This window comes from Embiotoca jacksoni, unplaced genomic scaffold (genome assembly GCF_022577435.1).
Source record: "Embiotoca jacksoni isolate LCO1_2020_lvr unplaced genomic scaffold, fEmbJac1.0.p SCAF_28, whole genome shotgun sequence".
Lineage (NCBI taxonomy): Eukaryota > Metazoa > Chordata > Actinopteri > Embiotocidae > Embiotoca > Embiotoca jacksoni.
The window spans coordinates 4,869,839-4,879,915 of NW_027185379.1; the positions used below are offsets into that span (position 1 = coordinate 4,869,839).

Sequence of the window (10,077 nt, forward strand, 5' to 3'; positions counted from 1 at the left end):
TCTGTTAAAGTGATGAGAAAGAGCCATCCATAGCACCCACAGAAGACAGAGTGATCAGGGGACTGCAGCTGTTTCTATTTATGGATTATATACAAGAAGTAGGATTTTTGCCACATAGAAAAAACCAACTTCATCTGTGTAGGTCGAACATGCTCCAGTGAGGGTAAACAGGAGAAATACAATAAGTAGAGTGGAAACACGTTTTAACGGGTCAATAACATAGATTAACATCGGTTTTCTGATATCTAGTGCAGTTTTTTCTTAGAAATTTTGGTTAGAAATCAGTTTTGCCTCTGCGAGAGACACCAAAAAGCATCATCATCATTCGCACAGAACACGACCGAACTACAGTAAGTTCTCCTCAGTCTCTCTCTGAATGGCGGACATTTGAGAAATCATTCTGCTAACCTGTTGAATAGTTAGCAGTGGAAGTAAAACAGCAGCAGATTGTGTTGAAATTGACCTCTACGAAACAAGCTTATTGAATTCAGGCATTTAGGTTTACTTAACAGCTGACCATTAGCTGCACAGTACAATCAATATCTACATTACATGTAAGAATGGATTAAAAAAAAAAAAAAGTTTGTCATTAAAAAACACCTGATATTGGCTCAGTGTTGAATTCAGCTGCAGAAAATTTGAGCAAAGAAAAATATGAGAATTTGACTTGAATATTAAAGAATTAGCTCAGAATTGTTTTGTGTAAATGCATGCTAATCAGAGTGGAATTATGTAAATATGTATGCTAATCAAAAGGTGCTAACAGCCCAAGGCTTGTCTGAAAAGTGACACACTCCACATTGAAACTTTAATTACATTTAAGAGCTGTTTATAGATTATTATAATAATACTGTATACTGAGGTCTCATCAAGTCCCTAAACTGAGGGGCTTTTGAAGAGGTTGTGGTAAAGGTCATTTAGAATAATTGAATAAAAAGTGTTCGTTTACTCACAGTTGAAGCATTTCTAGTGTTTTTAATAGACATGTAAATATCTTGTTTTGATTGACCGTTGAAGCATAAAGGAAGCTTTGTGAAAAAACGGTTAAATGCACAGACTGTACATATAAGTGGGCGTGGCTCCTGGGTTCGAAAAATGAAGCTGATGCAGAAGTGCCTTTAAGCTGCGATACCACCGAGTGCCACTAGAGGTTGGCTCCAAAAAGCCTCCGGCTCCATAGACTCCCATTCAACTCGTCTTGTGAAATTTGAAGTCAACAAATTGTTTCCACAAGTTATTTTGTTGTTGTTAGCCAAAATCCTCCTTATTAGTTTTCTGGCAGTCCAACTGAAAACATTCTCGTCATTAAAAAGAAAATAATCCTGAAAAAGATGTGTTTTTTGGGGGCGTGTCTTTTTGATTAACAGGCCTGTGGTGCAGTCAGGTAACAGCTACAGGTGGGCGGGACGCAGTATCATCGCTTTTTCAACCAAATCAATAACATCCACCGCTCGCTCCTTCCCAGCTCGTCCAAATATGCTCACTTCCTGCTCCAAACTGCTTTGAACTAGCGAGATGGCAATGGCCAATATCCGAACTCGAGGCTTCATAATGGCGGTTCACAAACCAGAGGGTGATGTCATTGTTGGTTGCCGCTTAGTTCAATGATAAAAATATGAAATGACTGTAAAAAAATCAGCATTGCACCATTTTTATGATTACTGCATAAAACAATTTGCTCATTTTTAGTTCTTTATACATGTAGTCTTTAGTGACTTTTCTCGGCTTGTACAAGTATTCCTGCACACCCACTCCTATAAACAGACACAAACGAACACATATGAACACACAGACACCCAAACTAGCCGACAGACTCAGAGGGTATTCCTGTCTCCTCCACCCTGATGTAGATGGATGACCCCGGCTGTTAGTCCTGAATCTACATTAGGTCATTACAATAAGCAGCGAGGCCCCAACGAAAACCCGCAAAGTGGAGGGAGCAGAGCAGCTTGGGAGCAAACCTACTCTCCCAGCCCTGTGGGGAAACAACCTTGACACAGTCATCTGTCTTAGTTACACAGGAGTTAGACCTACTGACACACACACAGAGGAGCCGTGCCGGCCCATGCAATCTCTGCAAGGTTGTTATGATGTTGCATTAAAGGAACTAATAGAGTGCATCTAGAAATATTGAAAACATCACAGGGGGGGAAAAACAGGTTTACCCGAATGTTACAGATGGCAGAAGTATTAGGCTATTGGCTGTGGTTGTTTCTTGGTCAGCTGGTGGCAAGGGTGCAGCAGGGTTAGAAATAACCCCACCTCCACTTCTGACCCTGGGCGTCAGGTGAAAGTAATCTTGCCGAGGTTGGACCGGGTCACGATGGAGAGGCACAGAGATGAGAAGTCTGGAGAGAGGAAGGGGAGGAGGGGGAGGAAGGGGGGGAGGAGGAGGAGGGTGTGGGGGGTGGAGGATAGAGGAAAGGTGGGACAAGGGCGTCACTGCGGTGAGCTCTCACTCAGTCACCCCGGGGCTGGCTGTGTTTACGGAGCTGTCAGTCACGTGGTGACGCCTCTCCCGGGGGACACGGGCCACCGGGGCGATGAGAAAATAATAGCTCCTTCTGTCAGAGCTTCGAGGGACAGGGGTCTGATGGACACCAGTGGGAATTAGAGACAGCCTTTGGGACACATCCCACCCGACACTTAAATACAGGCGGGATGGACGACTCTCACACGGGACGAGGAGGAAGAAAAACATATAAGCCTTGTGAATCAATATTCATCTTAAGAGCCCATCAATATTTGTGATGTGTTGGTGATATTATTGAGATTATGAGGTAAAGGTGATTGTGTGAAGTTTTAGGAAGTCTTTGCATTTTTAGAAATGCCTGGCCATCCTTGAACGCATGAACAATGAGAGTTCTCGAAGTACAATTGAGTCTAACAATGGGAAATGGTGTACGGGGGAAAAATGTGATTGATTACCTATCTTAAGTCTATTTTCAAGTCTATGCAAGTTCATTTTTATTTCGCAGTGAAATGAATAGCGATCAGTGGCTGCCTGGCAGGAAGGAGATCAATTTAAGAACATTGTTCTGTGTTGTTGGGTTTACACAGTTTACAGTTAACAGGACAAAACTACTGGTTTGCTTCGGAAGCAAGCAGTGCCAAATTTGACATAAAGCTGTCTTCCCTTCAACTCCACAAGGACCAGGTAGTGTAAAGAAATATAGTCTCACTGTATAAAGGAGATCCAGTATGGCCCTTGGTGAGGAGCAGGATTGGAAACAACTGCTTCATCCATAAAATCAGACTTTAAATCAGTCCGAACCTCCATTAAAGGGCTGAAAGATAGCCTAGTGGAGCTCATCATTAGTACAAACACTCAGAAATCATGGGGTAGCATCTGTTTTCTGCACATCCTCCCACATCAATGCTCAGAGCAGTAGGCCTCAGGGAAAGGGGGGTAGGGGCGGGGGGTGTGGCGGGGGGGGGGGGGGGTGTACAGACGACTATTCCCCTGTCCCTTACCATGAATAACAATCTCTACCTCCAGGTAATTACAGGGGACAAACGATGTCCACGGGGCCACGCCAGCCCATCATTAAGCAAAGCAACTATTGCACAGAGGATGTGTACACACATGAGGAGATAGAGACTCTTCACACAACCGTCTGGGAAACACAGTGGTCATTGATTTTGAGAGAGCCCATTTCAATATATCTACTGCAAAGATTAATCCATGTATCTTTTTGTGTTTATCGATCAACATTAATACAACGCTGCACATTTCATGCTTTGTTCTCAGCTGCCTCCGAGGGAGCGTCTCCTCGCCTTTGTCTCTGCCGGGAGTCGAGACAAGATGATGTGCTTATTCCTGATGACCTGGACTATGTAGTGTGTCGCCACTGATACACTTCACGAAACACACAACAAAGAATCCCACGTGTGTGTATTTTCACTGCCAACACATTATCCACATCCAGGTATAGAAGTAGATTTCTACAAACACCTCGTGCAAATGAATGTGAAACCAAACACATACACAGTGTGTTTGACTTTGTTGCTGAATTAGAGCAGCGCAGACATCTGAGACACAGACAGACAATAAACACCAGCCCACTGTGTACTCTTCTTCATCCCATTTGGAGTTGGGTATTGACATCAAACACTGAACCACTGCTGAGCATGCACAAACTTTGCCACTGATGTTTAAAGATACTGCACGAGACAAACATGCAAACACAAGCCCACAATCTGAATCCAAGCTAACACGGACACACTGCAGAAGTGACGTTGCCTTGGTTTTTGTGTTTTGGACAGATTACTTCTCCGGCCTCGTTGATGTGGCACAATAAAAGGCACAATATGCATGATATTGTGTGTCACAGGTAACATGGAGAGCATGTCACTGGAGATCTCTGATCCCAACAAGCAGTGGAGGAGTTACCGCAGCAAGTCATCAGTGATACCAGAGGGAGTTGAAAGGAAAAAGGTAGAGCTGCAGGAGGAGGCAGAGGGACAAACAGAATGATAAGAAAAATGTGGCCTTCAGTAGCCCTTTGCTGCCTCAGCCTCATATTTCAAACTGTGTCCAAGTATGGGACAATCCAAAATCAAAAGACACTTTAAAAAATCTCAGGAGTGAAAAAAAAAAAACACCCCAAGTACAGCTCAGTGCCTCCCACTGGGATCCAAGCTGTTTTGTGACTTTATAACTTTTAAATAATACAGTGCCTTACAGCAAGAAGAAACACAAAATAAAAGACCACAGACATCCTGCCAAATGCCGGGGAGTGTGGGTGCCACTGATATAAGGAATGTCCAGACTCTAATATGGAGTTTTATCACAGTGTGGAAGTTGCAGCAAGCTGTGGATAAAGAAAACAATATTATAGGCATGGTAGAGAATAGTGCAAGAAGCTGTATTTTTATTCTTGCCTAATCAAAATATACTTAGTAACTGCAACTTAGTAATAAGGAATTATTTTTTTTATTATTTTTTTTTTTATTTTTTAGTAGTCCCTATAATATCAATAGGGCTTCAAAAGGACATTATGACTAAGAATGTCAAAGAACATTCAAGTCTTTTCTCATATATTTGTGATTTTTATTTATTAAAAAAGTTTTATTTGTACTTTTTTAAGAACATTTGAGTATTTAATTAATCCTAGAAATTACACCCTTCCCATTGCTATGTAATTCATATATTCTTTCCCCTACAATGGCCCTAATACGCCATCATAAAGGATATACATAAATTTAAAAAAAATTCCTGTCAGCATGAGTGAATTTTGATTTAAATATGACTTTAACCTTTGGCCTATTTTAAAACAAAAAGTTGTCTGTGTTGCCCAGAATCTTGAGGTCGACAGTGAACAGTAAAGGCTTTTTGCATCCATAGAAAGGTTTTCTGAGCATTTACATTCGTCTATAAGCTTCTTGATGTAAGAAAGCGTTGTTCCTGCTGAGGAGGCTGACAGACCAGGCGCTTATCGCCTGATGCAGAGGTGTGAAGCTGCCTACGGCAGGTGTACAACACAAACAGCAGTCCATCACACAGGCTTACTGACAATACATTTGCTTTAATACTGAGTGGCCTGCAACCAAGGAATGACTCCCCTTTTTAAATTTGTTTTATTACAGTGAGGCATGGAAGTGAGCGTTTTAAGGCCAACTGCTGCTGATGGACACCATGCGCTGTGTGGGTTACACTACTGTGAGTTTTAGAGCCATTAATGTACAGTTATCCTGAGAGAAATCATAGAAAATACTCTCAGACACAGTTTCTATCTCTTCCATTTCACACTTTATGGAGCTGCACATCGGTATGAGATTACAGATTTGGGGACAGAACAAATTCCTCTTCCATGACAGTATGTTCACAAAGTATATACAAACCAAACTGGTGCTAGCAAAACAGGAAAATATGAAAGCAGAAAATCAGTAATAGCCATCATTAATAAAACTAAAACCACAGTCCGATTAGTATCCTCACAGTTTGAGATACATGGATTTGTGACATGAGCAAAACTGCACACGTACACACACAGGCGCACGCGCATGCACGGGCACAGAAGGGGGGAGTTTATTATGACGGATTTTTGTAAAGTAATCTTCCAGGTACTTAACAGCATTAATCTCCATGTGGTGCTGCAGATTGTCTGTTTGATTTACACAACAGTGAATCTCCTTGAGAGGCAACCAGAGATATCTTAATCCACGCCTTTGATCATGATCTCCTCTATCCCATTTCTCAATCCTCTCCACGGCATGGAGCAGCGTTCTCCTTTCCCAAGTGTTGTTCAAGTCACTTATTCCTAACTCGCACAATATAGCACATAAAGGAAACCTACTAATTCAAAGACTCCTCAAAATCATATTCAAGACATGTTTTACATATCATTTGAGGACTAATTGTTGAATTCAGATGAACAAATAAAGCCTGCTATCTGGGCCCTTAATTGGCATTCAGCAAGTTTATAAAAAGTGATTAGAAATTGTAATGTGCTTCCAGAGTGTCCCCACCTGCAGATGAAAGACAAACCTCGACCAGCAGACATACCCTATCTCCTTCCAGACATGACTAATTGACTTGCCACCATGGGTGACTGACATGCCATCCAGAGGGCAGCATAATGGCCGTGTCACGAGGGAATGATGAGACCTGCTGACAGCTAGCAGCACTCGACCTTTTGCATGTGAGGTCGGGTGTCAGAGGGAACAGGAACCCCCCGTTGTTGGGCCCACAGCCTCGGGGCTCTGCAGGGGATGAGCCACAGACAACGGGGAACTGGAGTTTTTCAATCGGGCAGCCTTGCAGGGCGGTGATGTCATTCGGTGTGGCAGTGGAATGAAAAATAAAAACAATAAAATAGGAATCAATCGTCAGCAGCCTCAAGGCATTCAAACATCTTGAGGGTGGAGGGAAGATGAAAGAGGAGTGATGGTAACTTCCTTTATCATTTTCACCTAACAAAGGGTTAGTATTATGTTGTTGTTGTTTTAGTTTCTATAGCAGAAAGATTTTCTGTACTGGAAATTTCTCCGCTTTTGTGTGCAGATTTGTTGTTTTCTTGAGTTACCTGTTAATCCTCTTTACCACTGAATAGGAATACGAGAGAATGAGTCTTTTTACAAACAGGAAAAGTGACAGCAGACACAATTATTATTCTGCAGTGAAGTTCTGGGGAGTTTGTGAAAGGAAATCCTGTGTGCCTTCCAAGGAATCTCTATTCACACGTTCGTTAGTGTTGTTGGTTTTGCTCACTGGGGATTAATGTCTTATTATTTTTCTGACTCCTGTCTTATTTCCAAATATCACTAATCCTGTTAGATGAAATCAATTAATGTTCTGCTTTGGCTGCCACACACCAAATTCCAACTCTGCCGATAAGCCCCAAATTTGCCATGAAGGCATATCTAGTCCACCTCTCTGGATTAGAGAGATTTATTGAAGCAGCCACAGACGCATGACCAGCAGTTAACATCAGGCAAAGTCATCCATTCCACAAACAAAAGCAAGAATAAGCTGCAAATAAAGTGATTTTTATCTCTGCTTTTATTCTCCATGAATATGTCCCTAATTTCTCTTTCACTCCTGCATTATATCTAATCTTTTTTTTTATTATTTTTTTTATTATTATTATTTTTAACTTAATTAGCACAATTTTAAATCCAGTCTAATGTGTGATATTCAGCATGTGGTCATGACAAAGAAAATGATAACAAAGTGATGTGTGGGCCAGATGTGCAGTGAAAAGAAGGCAGATAAGATTACAGCCAAAGGACCAAACGATTCCTCCAAAGGATTTTTACAAAATGCATTAAATGCAAAACAAACACAAAAGAAGAACTGATGACCTAACTGAATTTTTACACTACACCAAGACCGTTGTTTAAGGATATTTATAAAACAAATTATTTAAAAAAACATGCGGGTCTTGCATTAATGGTACCTAATCGTATCACATTAAAAAAAAGTCTTAAGTAAAGCTCCAAAAATAAATCGACACAATGATTACTTGTAGAAACGTTTTCCTTGCAAAATGGGCAGAAATGGATGCTCGTTACATTAAGTAAAAGCAATGCATTGATTTCCAAATCCAACCGCCTCCATCATCTCCTCCATCACCACAACTGAAGAAGAGAGCTAAAAGACAAAAAGGAAAATGCTCTACACATCTCCGGAAAAGTGAATCAGCCTGTAAGCACTGTGCCAAACGCTGCCAAGACTGCTAAGACTCACACAATATCACAAAGGGCTGACTGCATCACAGTCTGGAGCATTAGCAGGGAGAGAGAGGAGGAAGCAACGCCACAGCAGCAATAACTGCAGCAGCGTGGACGGCACTCCACCTGTCTATAGGAATCCTCACATCCATGGTGTAAATCTCAGAGAAGTGAAGAGCGTAAGACAAAATTACAGATGGGAAGTGACTCACTGGGTGACAGGGACAAATACACAACACTGTGTAGTTATTTTAGACAACACAAAAAGACCCCATTCTAGCCCAGTTCTAGGTGACATAAAACACACAGACAGGCAGATTCTTTCACTTAAGTTCATATAACTGTCACCACGTAGCAAAGTCCCTGCAAATATTTTAAAAAGGGTTTCACTATGACAGTGAATTTAATGCATTATTAACACAACAGCACCCAGTGCTGTATACTGTTTATTAAACAGATTGAGACCTTTGTTGTTCAATGAAAGGACCCAGTTTCTTTTTATTACTTCTGTGCTCATTCAGATTTGATTCACTCCTCTCCCCTCACTGTCCGGTGCAATCCCTGCTGAGATTCTGCCTTCAGTGCGACAACTCACTGCTGGCTGAGTAGTAAGCATCCCTCCTCCACAAAACGCAGATCATGCATTGATTTAAAAAAAAAAAAAAAAAAAAAAAAAAACACTGGTAAACTTAGCCTTAAAAACATGCATGTCTCTGTTCAGACAAAGCAAATGTGCATGCAGTCTAATTCCTGTGTTTCCTCGTATGTCATGCACAAGCCATGTGGCCAGCTGGGAAAACTTTCAGCACCACACAGAAGGGACAGCTCCACCAGAGCAGCACGAGCGTCCTGTCAGTCTGTCAGTCAACAGGCTGCCTTGACAGGTAACAGACACTCCTGTCAAATCACAACACAACACTACAGCAGCTGCAGAAATGCCTTGACAATAAACTGCTGATTTTACAGCACCTTGTTATAGAAGCAGTGACATACAAGATGTGCTGGAGAAGTACACTGTCTTGTCTTGTGCTCTATGAGGACAGAGGTCCGCCTTTACTTTGCGTAAAGGCACCAAGCATTACGCAAAGGCTAACGCGAGCTTGTGTGTCAATGCAGTATCTAGTCAGAGCAACTGCAGCCAGGCTTGTATGAATCATACAGACAACACTGCACAGCTTGCCGGCAGAAAGAGCAACACACACACACACACACACACACACACACACACACACACACACACACACACACCACACACACACACACACACACACTAGACAGCGCTTATCACAGCACTGGCAACACTCTTTACACACACAAGTGAATTAAACTCACCTCTCCAAAATGATGCGGAGGATCCTGCACGCGTTCGTCACTTATAAGCAGAAGTGATCCATACCGGCTTGGCCGTAAAACTTTTATTTGCTGCGCACGTTGTTGAAAACGGAAGCCGGGGACATGTACGGGCTACAACTACCAAGCGACTGGTTATCCTTCTTTCTAGAAACAAACCATGGTAAACTCGAACCAAAGCACACTCCTTTGTTAACGCTTATCCTTCAGGGTGAAAAAAGAATATCCTGTGCCGTTATGTACAGCGCGGTTAGTGCAGCCGTGGAGAGCCAGCGCATACAAATGTGTCCATGCTTCTCCTGCAGGGAGCAGCCGCGTCAGCCTCCCCGGGTCCTAAAGCTGCGCTAACATAATGACACCGGTAACAACCTCCGTCCCTGTCAGGAGACTGCAACCAGGAAGCCTCCTCAAATCACGTTTTCAAGTGACAAGATTGAAAATGTTTTCAATGCTCCAGGCCACATCTTGTAAACGTTCATGGAAACAACATTCATTCAAGACAGTTTGGAATGATGTGTTGAATGATCTTTCTGTTTCAAAAGATCAGTTATT

General features: G+C 42.1%; 1 protein-coding gene across 3 annotated transcripts in view; it reads right to left on the reverse strand.

Moving 5' to 3' along the window:
* Nucleotides 1-9,807, reverse strand: part of robo1 (roundabout, axon guidance receptor, homolog 1 (Drosophila)) — a 212,346-nt gene extending 202,539 nt beyond the window's left edge. For all 3 annotated transcript variants that reach the window (XM_069161297.1, XM_069161300.1, XM_069161294.1), the window contains exon 1: nt 9,508-9,807. The gene's annotated coding sequence lies outside the window, so the exon portion shown is untranslated. The remainder of the gene's footprint in view (nt 1-9,507) is intronic.
* Nucleotides 9,808-10,077: the final 270 nt, after the last annotated feature.